The 9,989-nt window shown below is 34.2% G+C and overlaps 1 non-coding gene across 1 annotated transcript; it reads right to left on the bottom strand.

The window, feature by feature from the left end:
- Positions 1-5,831: 5,831 nt before the first annotated feature.
- LOC112417658 (U6 spliceosomal RNA) lies at positions 5,832-5,938 on the bottom strand. The gene has a single exon (XR_003008251.1). It is a non-coding gene; the product is annotated as a U6 spliceosomal RNA (small nuclear RNA).
- Between the last annotated feature and the right edge of the window lie 4,051 nt (positions 5,939-9,989).

Genomic DNA, 9,989 nt, shown 5'->3' with positions numbered 1-9,989 from the left:
TCCTACATTATCAAGTTTTTTTTTTTTTTTGAATCAGTGTATTTCATTAAAAAAAAAAAAGCCTAGCAAGAATACAACACAGAGGTCAAAACTGGCGGAAAAGGGAGAAAATCAGGCACAAGTCACCACCCAAACAAAAGCATAGCAAAAACAACAGCTGCAATGCTAGAAAATAAAACAAACAGGTGCCTAAAAAACGAAACAACCACCCGCACCTCCCCTAATCCAAACATTGTTCGTCGCTGGAAACCAGCAAAACAGCACCCAACAGCCCAGTCCAAAAAACACCAGCTCTCACCTCTTATTCAAGCACTCTATCGGATTCCAACACCACTCATAATAAAGGCAATATGCTATCCGTAATATACTCAAAGACCAACACAAAGACAACGCCTTAATGTCTATGTGTGGTGGGCATCGTCATCCTAGCTTTCGATAGTGAGATTAATAAAGCTCATTTAACATGATATCAGAGTCGAACTAATGTGGAAATTTGTGAATTGGACTATGAATCCATGTTAGATGTGATTGTGTGCTATGTGTTGGATTCTTAAATTTATTGGATGCATATATATCGTTGGACAAATCCATCCTTCAAATTTACTTTTTAAGAGTGAGATTTCAGTTTTTTTTTTTTTTTTTTGTGAAAACTCGATATCTGACATAAGAATTGATTAATTTAAAAGATCAATACCACCACCCACTAACGGATATGAACTTATCTAATATAAAGATTGTTGACACTTGAGAAACTCAAATTTAAGATTTAAAGAGGAGCACATTCCTAAATGCTAAGCCTATATCAACGTGTAAACTCCAATAATTAGATTCAAGTTTATTTGACAAAAATATCATTGGACCGGAAGGAAAAAATGTGTAACCAAACCTAGGCTTAATAATGGATGCTACGGTACCAACAAAAAAGAACGAAGCTCTTGACTTTATTTGAATTGTTTCAATGAAATTAATAAGGATTAGGATTATAACTACAAAGGCAGGATAGGATAAATTTCAGGATTAACTTATCATATATTGTCGTGTCACCAAACACTGGACTGAGACAGAATATGATACAGTTATCATATCATGTCTCTTATCATATCCATCAACGAACCCTAAGGGCATAAGTTAACTTAAGGATCTAAAAACGAAATTAATATATATGTCAGAACACATGTGTTGTACTTTCATTTCTACATTTATACTCAACCATATTCCTCTCTTAACTCTTAAAATTTTTGTGCGATTTAGGGTTTTTCATCACAATCCTTCCATGAACTATAGTCAATCGTCACTCTTTTGTGATTAAATAGACGGTAAAGCTTAGAAGGTTCATTTACATTTCGTTTATGCTCATTTTTTTTAATTAAATATAACCCCCGAGAGATTCCTCCTCAACCATAATGTATATGAGTTCGGGAGTTATGAATGAAATTGATATGTTTCTGTAATGTATTGATTTTTGTAAGATATTTTTTTGCATTCAATTGTTTTAGTGGGGTTTTAATGATTTTTTGTGTGTGATATATACGTATATATGGTTGAGCCTTTCATTGTTATGAAACCAGATTCAGAGGTCAATTATATCGATATTGTGAAATATTTTGTTTATGGAATAAATTATGAAGATCGAGAAGAGTTGATTAATTGGATTTGTTGTCAAGCAAGAAAGGCGGAATTTAATATTAAAATAGATAAATTTGATAGTGGTTTCAGACGTAGAAAACTAAAGTTTGTGCTAGGTTGTGAAAGAGGTGGTGAGTATAAAGGAACAAAGAATTTGAGACGAGAAGAGACAAGCTCAAGAAAATACATAAGTCCATTAAGCTTGTGTGGTTATATTAGTGCATCAAAACAATGGAGTCTTGGTGGTGTTTCAGGATTGCATGATCATAAGATGGAACCAAAGTTAGAAGGTCATGTTTCGGTTGGTCGTTAAAATGCGGAAGAGACACAATTTGATCTAAGATGACAAGGAATATGGTGCAACCAAAAAAAAATTTGTCGAAATTGAAAGACATAAGGAAGATAGTTTAACGGTTTCAAATCAAGTTTACAACCCGCGTTAAAGATATAAAAATACATTAAAGGTTCAAGAACTAAAATGCAGCAGTTATTGAAGTGTTTCAAAGAAAACAACTATGTTTTAAGTATAGAATGGTTCGTGAGTCAAAAACTATTCATGACATGTTTTTGGCATATCCTAAATCTTTGAAATTGTTTAACAAAGTTTCTACTATTTTTTATGGATTCCACTTAAAAAATTGATCTATTCGGGAACAAAAACTAGGACGACGCAATCTCGACACTCGTACTAATGAAGATCCGGTACAAAGGACGAAAATCTCTAGTGCAGCGTAGGGTTTCCTTCGTTGATGGGGAAGTGTTATACCCTGATTTTGGACCTAAAAATACTCATTCAAATTTCCTTTTTAACACTGATATTTGTCAATTCTCTGTTATTTTACTCTGAATCTTTACTCTCTTTTTAAACGTGTTTTGCTGCCTCTGTCTTTTCTGACATTACAAGTCATTTAAGAACTCTCTGAAACGTCGCATTACTTTTCTTGCATTTTATTTCAAAAATCATACAAAAGGGTATTTTGGTCATTTCCTGCAGTGGAACCCATTTTAGTCCCTGTGTTTGCCTCTGAGTCTTTTCAACCTGTCTGTACGAATCATTGTTGAGTCTTTGTTTAAAAATTATTTCAAAAATAGCATCTGAGTCAGTTTGGGTCAGTTTAGTCCCTAGGGGCATTTTGGTCTTTTCCTGTCAAAATTTCGGCAGAGAGGTATTTTAAAATACCTCATTTTTGTAGCTGGTTCATTTTAGTCCTTTTGTTGATTTTATTTTTGGTTTCACTTTACGTTTTGTCCAATTTACCAATTTTAGTCCAATTTTATTTTTATTGCATTTTAGTCCCTGAAACAGTTTCTAAAATTGCATTTTAGTCCAATACTTTTCCAAATTGCATTTTTAAGTCCTTTTTCATAATTGCAGATTAGTCCTTTTATTTTTCTTTTTTACAGAAAGGTCCAAGTCCAGATGGCAGCGCCTCATTGGTCCAAAATTACACTTGGCAGTCTATAAATAGACTGAATCTGCACAGATCCAGGGAGATTTTTTTGACATCACCACAAACAGATTTTTTTTTTCTCTCCATTCAGTTACAAATCAAAACAGAAAAATCATAGAAAATCATCAAGAATATTCACATAAACCCTAACCAAAAATCATCACAAATTCATCAAATTCATCATTCTTTTTGTGCGATTCTCGGAGATTCTTCGCGAATCTTCATCACTGAACCGTTTCTGCTTTGCAATTCAAGTGCGAATTCGCCACCGAAAGCGGCGAATCCGAGCACGATCACAGAGAGAGGAGAAGAGGGAAAAAAGTTCGGAACCGAACCGAAAGCACCGAATCCAGCAACAAAACCAAATCCAGCACCGAATCCGGCAACAAGACCGAATCCAGCGCCGAATCCAGCAACAAATCCGCGCCAAGAACCACCAAAATCAACAAAGTCCGAACCAAATCACCAAGAACATCACCAAACAACAAGCACAAATTCGGTCAAAGAGTCACGAGAAGAAGAAGAGGAAAAAAGGAAGGAATATTCCGGATCCAGAAGAAAGCAAAGCTCTCTCCCTTGCTCCACAACACATCACAAATAGGTAACAACTTCTTCTTTCCTCTTTCCTCCTTTTGAATTCAAAAATTTCTGAATCTTTGAAGTTAGATCTACTCCGATTGGGACTTTTTTTCAAAAAACTAAGTTCGGATTCGTGAATAGCATAAAAAAGGATATCTAAATCTTTAAAAAAAATTTGAATTCGGAGCTTTTGCTCGATTCCGGCGGCGGCCGGCCACCACGCCGGAATGGCAAGGTCCATCGGAGAAGACGATCGGAGTTGTAGAGAGAAGTGGGAGCTTCTCTCACTAAGTGAGAGAAGAGAGAGAAGGAAGGGGAAGCAAATAGAAAAAAACGGTCCCATGCCTTTTTATAAACAATTAAATCGGTCCGGTTTATTTTCGGTTCTTCCCTTTCTTTCTCAGCCTCTAGATTGATCCAACGCTCCCTGCGCCTCCAGATCTTTTGGTTGGTTTGGGCTTTGCCTTTTTTCGTTTTTTTGCTATTTTCCTGCTATCTGCACCCTGCTTTTTTTGCTAATTGAACCTCTGCATGCTCAATCTTTTCTCTAAAAATTCCTAAAAAATTGTTATATGTTTCTTAATACATTTTAACACTTTTGTGATATTTTTCAGTGGTTTAAAAAATGATAAAAATGTGTGTGTTATTTCTTCTTGATTAATTTTGTGTTTGATCTAAGTTTGTGTATTTTTGTGGTATATTTTCTCATAAAATGTTGGCATGTGATGTGGATGATTGGTGTGTAATTTCATGGTGAATATGTTGCTGATCACATGTATGTTTTGCTGATTGTGGATGTGGATTTTCATTTCTTTCTTGTTTTGCAAGCAATGTGTGTTTTTCATCAAGAAATAAAGTGCAAAATATTTTAAAAAAAGGTGTCATGATTCTTGGCTTGAATGTGTCCTATTTGTTCCCACATTATAGCTCAAAATCAAACCCCTTTAACATTGCTATAATGAGAGGATTATAGGTCATGTGCATGTCTAAGTGTCATAACCAATTTTAGGTATATTTTGCCACTTTATTTCATTTCATTACTTTTTTTTTTCTCTCTTGCTATTCTATTCAATTTTGTTTACCTTTCTACTATTTTTATGCCTTATGATACTAACCATTTCATCTCACATTTCATTCATCCCATAGTTTTGGCATCATTTCTCTATTCATTTCTACATCAATTGGGTTTGTAATAATTTTAGATAGATTAGTTCTTTTTAAATTCCTTGCAAGACCATAGCATGTATTTAGGACTCAATATAAAGGACTATGGACACTATAAGGGATGTACACCGACACAAGCACCGACACGCACACACGTTGCATGATTACCGTTTAGATGTATGCTTAGGAAACGCGATTTTTAGACAAATGTCAATTTTCAAAAAATAATAAACCAATTCCATCACTCAAATTTTTCCAAACAAACCTTGGAGTCAAAACTCCATTGAATTTTTTCCTTTACTTTCTTAATCAAATCCAAACGAATCCTAATTCCTACTTAGACTTTTTTAATAACAATTGGACCAACCATTCACCATTTTCTTCTCTTATGCCTTTAAGGCCTCTTCCTTTTCTTCAAAACCATTTTCCAACAAAAACTAAAATCAACCAAACACACAAAAAGCATTTTTTGAGAGAGAACTACATGGAGTTTGATCCCTTAAATGGGTATGTAGGCATGAGGTCAAAACCTCTCCAAGTCCACTAAAATAAAACCTCAAACACTTTCTCCCCCCATTCTTAACATAAATAAATTTCCTTTTTTATAAATAGCATTAAAAATAAAGCGTAGACATAAACTAAGAAAACGGCTCTTATAGAGTACTATAGTCACCGCGGGTGCCTAACACCTTCCCGTAGTGAAAACGACCCCCGAACTTAGAATCTAAAGGTTTTTCTCAATTTTGCCCTTCCCAAGAAAAAATAGAGAATATCAAAGATTGAAAGGTTCAAGCCTAATTTATGACTTGACACCCGAAAATCGCGATAACAGGAAGAAACCTGCAAAAATAGGTAACTAATTTGATGCCCAAGTCAGCATGTGATTGAGGAGTAAAAAATGTGAAAAAACGTGTAAAATTAAATCGTTTCCGAGTGTGGCAGTTATATAGACGAGCTCGTTGTAATTGCTTATGTATTATTATTGAACACTAATTTCTTTTCTTTTTTATGAAATTTTTTTTGGACCATTTCTCGATTTGTGCGTGTCATCTTTGCGCAAGGGCCATGCTAATCTTCTCTGTATCGTTCCAATTATGTATTATTATTGGAGACTAATTTCTTATAACTCTTATATCTATTGATATTGAATTATAAAGGTGATATCTCCTTGAGACATGGGTCAATTTAGACCTAACAAGATAAACAAATAGCATGATGTTCATTCTTTTTCTCCTTTATCATGCTCGTGGTGGCTGGTGTTGGTTTTCGTGATGATGCTCGTGGTGGTTGGTGCTGATTTTTGGTGAGGATTAATGGTGGTTTTTGTGGTGGTGGTCTTTCTGGTGCTTGTGGTGATTTTTGGTGGTGGTCATGTCTTTTGCGGGTTTTCTTCTATGAGTTTGTTGTTAATTGGGTTTTCAAATACTTAGGTGGTGATTTTACTTGTGCTTAACTGCGCTCAACTGCAGAAGAGAAGCAAAGTGCGGTTACCCGGGTTTTTGGTAGGATTGATGGTTATTTTGGATGGATTTTGCAACAGTTTGGCACAAGACTTGTTTCTACTATTGCTCAGGCATTTAGAATTTGGTTTTTGGAGATGACTTTTTGGTTACGATGTTTAATTTTTATTGGTTTGGGGGGCCCTCAGTGGAGGGTGTTTTTGGTTTATTTGTAGAAGTTTGTTTTGACGCATGGATCTTTGTTTGGGTGTTCCGCATATATACGACACACTCTTTCTTTGTATGTTCCTACTTAAGTCTCCTAGTTAAGCATTCTTTGTGCTTGCTTAGATTCTTTGCGTTTTGAATAAACTTCATTTTACCTTCTTCAAAAAAAAAATCATAGTATTAGTGCAAGCTTAATCGAATTAACAACAAAAATAATGCTAAATTACATGTTAAAAATAACTACTATAAAAATAAAAAAATAAAAAAACGAAATAACCATATTGGAAGTATTTTAAGACTTGTACTGAAGACAGTGCATTATTTTTATTCAACTAACGATCATTTATCGCACGATAAGGTTTTCTATGTCATTTTCAAAACTGGGTAGCAAAAATGAATCTTAACGTAAATCACCGACAAAATGTGTGTGTGGCTTGCTACTCGGTCGACAACGTTGTTCTCATGGTTATGGAGGAAAATAAAGCAAAAGGCACGGTCCCAACCTTTTCTATTTTATGTTTGAGTCTTCCAAACAAATGTCTTTGAAATTATTATTATTTTTTTTTTAACAAACAAAAAGGAGATATATATTAGGCTAAAGTGCACTTTTATCCCCTAATTTTAAAAAACTTGCAATTTTAGCCTTCTAAATACAAAAACTACAATTTTGACCTCTAAAATTTAGCCCATTTGCATCTTTGGTCAATTTTGACTTATTCAATGCCTACGTGGGCAGGCCACGTGTCTAATTAAAAAATAAAAAAAAGATGATTTTTTATCTATTTTTTCATTAATAAAAAAAAGATGATTTTTAATTCATTAATTACACACGTGGCTGTAGGCATTGAATAAGTCAAAATTGATCAAAAGGACCAAAGATGCAAAGGGGCTAAATTTTAGGGGGGCAAAATTGTAGTTTTTGTACTTAGGGGGCCAAAATTGGAAGTTTTTGAAAGTTAGGGGGTAAAAGTGCACTTTAGCCTATATATTAATAACAGTGATTTACCCCGCACAAGGCGTGCAAGGGGGAATCACGAAAGAGTGTATACAATATTACTTGCTACAAACAGCAAAGCACAACCAAAAGAAGAAAAACAGGAAATGAAAATACAACTACACGTGGACGCCCATACAGAGGAAGAGTTGATTCCACCAGTCATGATAGTAGTAAGGTAACATAGCTTGTTTCGATTTTAGCCATAAAAAAGATGTCAGTTTAACCTTTTCAATAAGAATGGAGGAAATAGAAGCCTGATTATTGAACGCATGATCATTCCTTTCCTTCCAAATTACCCAAAAAGAGGTAAACCAAATGATTTTAAAAAACATATGTATAGATCTAGGTAAACCCGCCATATTGCTAAATTGTAATAAGTGTTGATGAAGATCAGCAGTTGAAACTGAGGAGATACCCAACCAAATCCAAACATGAGACCAAAGAGACCCAAAAAAGTCGCATTCCAAAAAAAGATGTAATGTTGTTTCTCTATTCCCACAACCAGACGCCACTTCAGTGTGAGAAAGAACTCTCCGCCGCAACAAATTGTCCTTGGTTGGAAGTCTGTTGCGAAGAAGGCGCCAAACGTTGAGAACTTGAGGCCTATCAGCCAACTCACCTGAAGTTGTGAGAAAGCGGTAAGCCACCCGCACTGAATAACCATGAATAGGATCTAAAAGCCACCTCCAAGTGTCGTCTACAGTATCCTGCAAAACAATGTTCAAGAGTAACATGGTACACTCCCTCACACTTTCCTCCTCCCATGCTAATTAACAACCGCCGACGCCACAACCTCTCCCTCCCCTCAACCGACCCAACCATCCTCCTCATCATCTCCACCGAACAATCCTTGTGAACTGACAATCAAAAATACGGGGAAATTTAACTTTTAAAGGAACATCCCCCACCCAAATATCATGCCGAAAAAACGTGCTCTTACTATCACCAACGACCCTCCTAATGTTATTATCAAACCAATTCCCTATTCCCTCGCCTACTCCCTCATGCAGCCTTGAAATACTATTTAAAGATTTTACAATAAAAAATTATTTCTTAAGCAAGTTCAACACAATGATTACATAGACTTTCATAAAAATTTATTAAGTCGTTAAAATATACTCGTTAGTATTTTCTTATATTTTTTATATGAAAAAGTTTAAAAAAAAATTGGACTTGATGGCTCACCATAATCCGAGAAACTTCACAAGTTTATAGAGTAGCGACAAATGTACTAACATGTTATCCATCACTTTTCTTTAATCCGACAAATCCGAGATAAAAATTGACAACGAAATTTAAACTTTAATCCTTGTAAAATTTGGGTTGAATTACTTTTCTTTATCACGTAGTGTAATGACTAAAAATCCAGTGAAGTTCAAGAGTACGTTGAATTAAGTTTCTACCCAACCTCTTCTCTAAATTAAAACAACTAACCAAATCCAATTCTATCTCTGGTGGGGTCATATTATCAAACGGAATGGACCACCATGTGCATTTCATCAGTTTTTGTCTAACTACGACTATTTTTATTTGAGATTATTCATTTAATATAATTAGTTAACATATTAATTATGTAACCGAAAAAATTCACATATTAATCATGATCAATTGTTAAACTAGTGGAACACATAGTACTTAGGATGGAAATGATGCAAAACTCAAGTAATTACGATCTTTATAAGAAGGACAACAAGAAATATTATAAAGAGAAAAATATCCAAGAATAACCTGTATCAGTCGTACCAAATTACGCAAAACAGCTTCAAATAAAATTGAGCATGGATATCAATATTCAAGAGCTTGAAAAGGAAAATAACAAGATTGAAATACTGTTGATATGATTTGATATGTGATCGTAAATTACGTCCTTATTTGTCACCCTCAAGAATAATGGCCCTAGTCAATAGTAATGTCCAACAATATATCGTTGGTTCATGAATACACATAAATGAACGTGTCTTCATTATTTCAAAAAGAAAAATATTATAGTAGTATGTGTGTTTTAGGCAATTATATATAAAAAAATGGGAAAGGGAAGTTTTTTAATACCAATGATACTATAATGATCATTTTAAAACCGTCTCAAATATGATTCAAACTTTATATATAAAATGAAGCATTAAAAGTGAATGTATTATTTGAATCATTTGAAAGAAATCATTAACTTGATAAAAAAAATTACTCCCCAGGCAAAAATAAATAAAAATTATAGTTTATTCCTTTATGATTTAACCTAAAATAAATGAGATTATAAATTTAATAGATCAGAGTTGGGGTACCTAACCTTGTTTGTCCATTACTGTCAGCAACAAAAACCTTAGTTTTGTCCATTATTAAAACTGACCAACATTCCAACAATAGCTAACTATGATGTTAGACCTGATTTTTTTATGAAGACAAAATTATACTATGAATGCCAGAGTTTATAGCCCACGGGTCATTTTGACAAATTGACATTATTGCTTCAATGCTGTATAATAGTAGTAGATAGATAGAAATTCTCAG

The sequence above is a fragment of the Medicago truncatula genome, chromosome 8, assembly GCF_003473485.1.
Source record: "Medicago truncatula cultivar Jemalong A17 chromosome 8, MtrunA17r5.0-ANR, whole genome shotgun sequence".
NCBI classification, from domain to species: domain Eukaryota; kingdom Viridiplantae; phylum Streptophyta; class Magnoliopsida; order Fabales; family Fabaceae; genus Medicago; species Medicago truncatula.
This window is presented reverse-complemented; position numbering and strand designations above follow the sequence as displayed.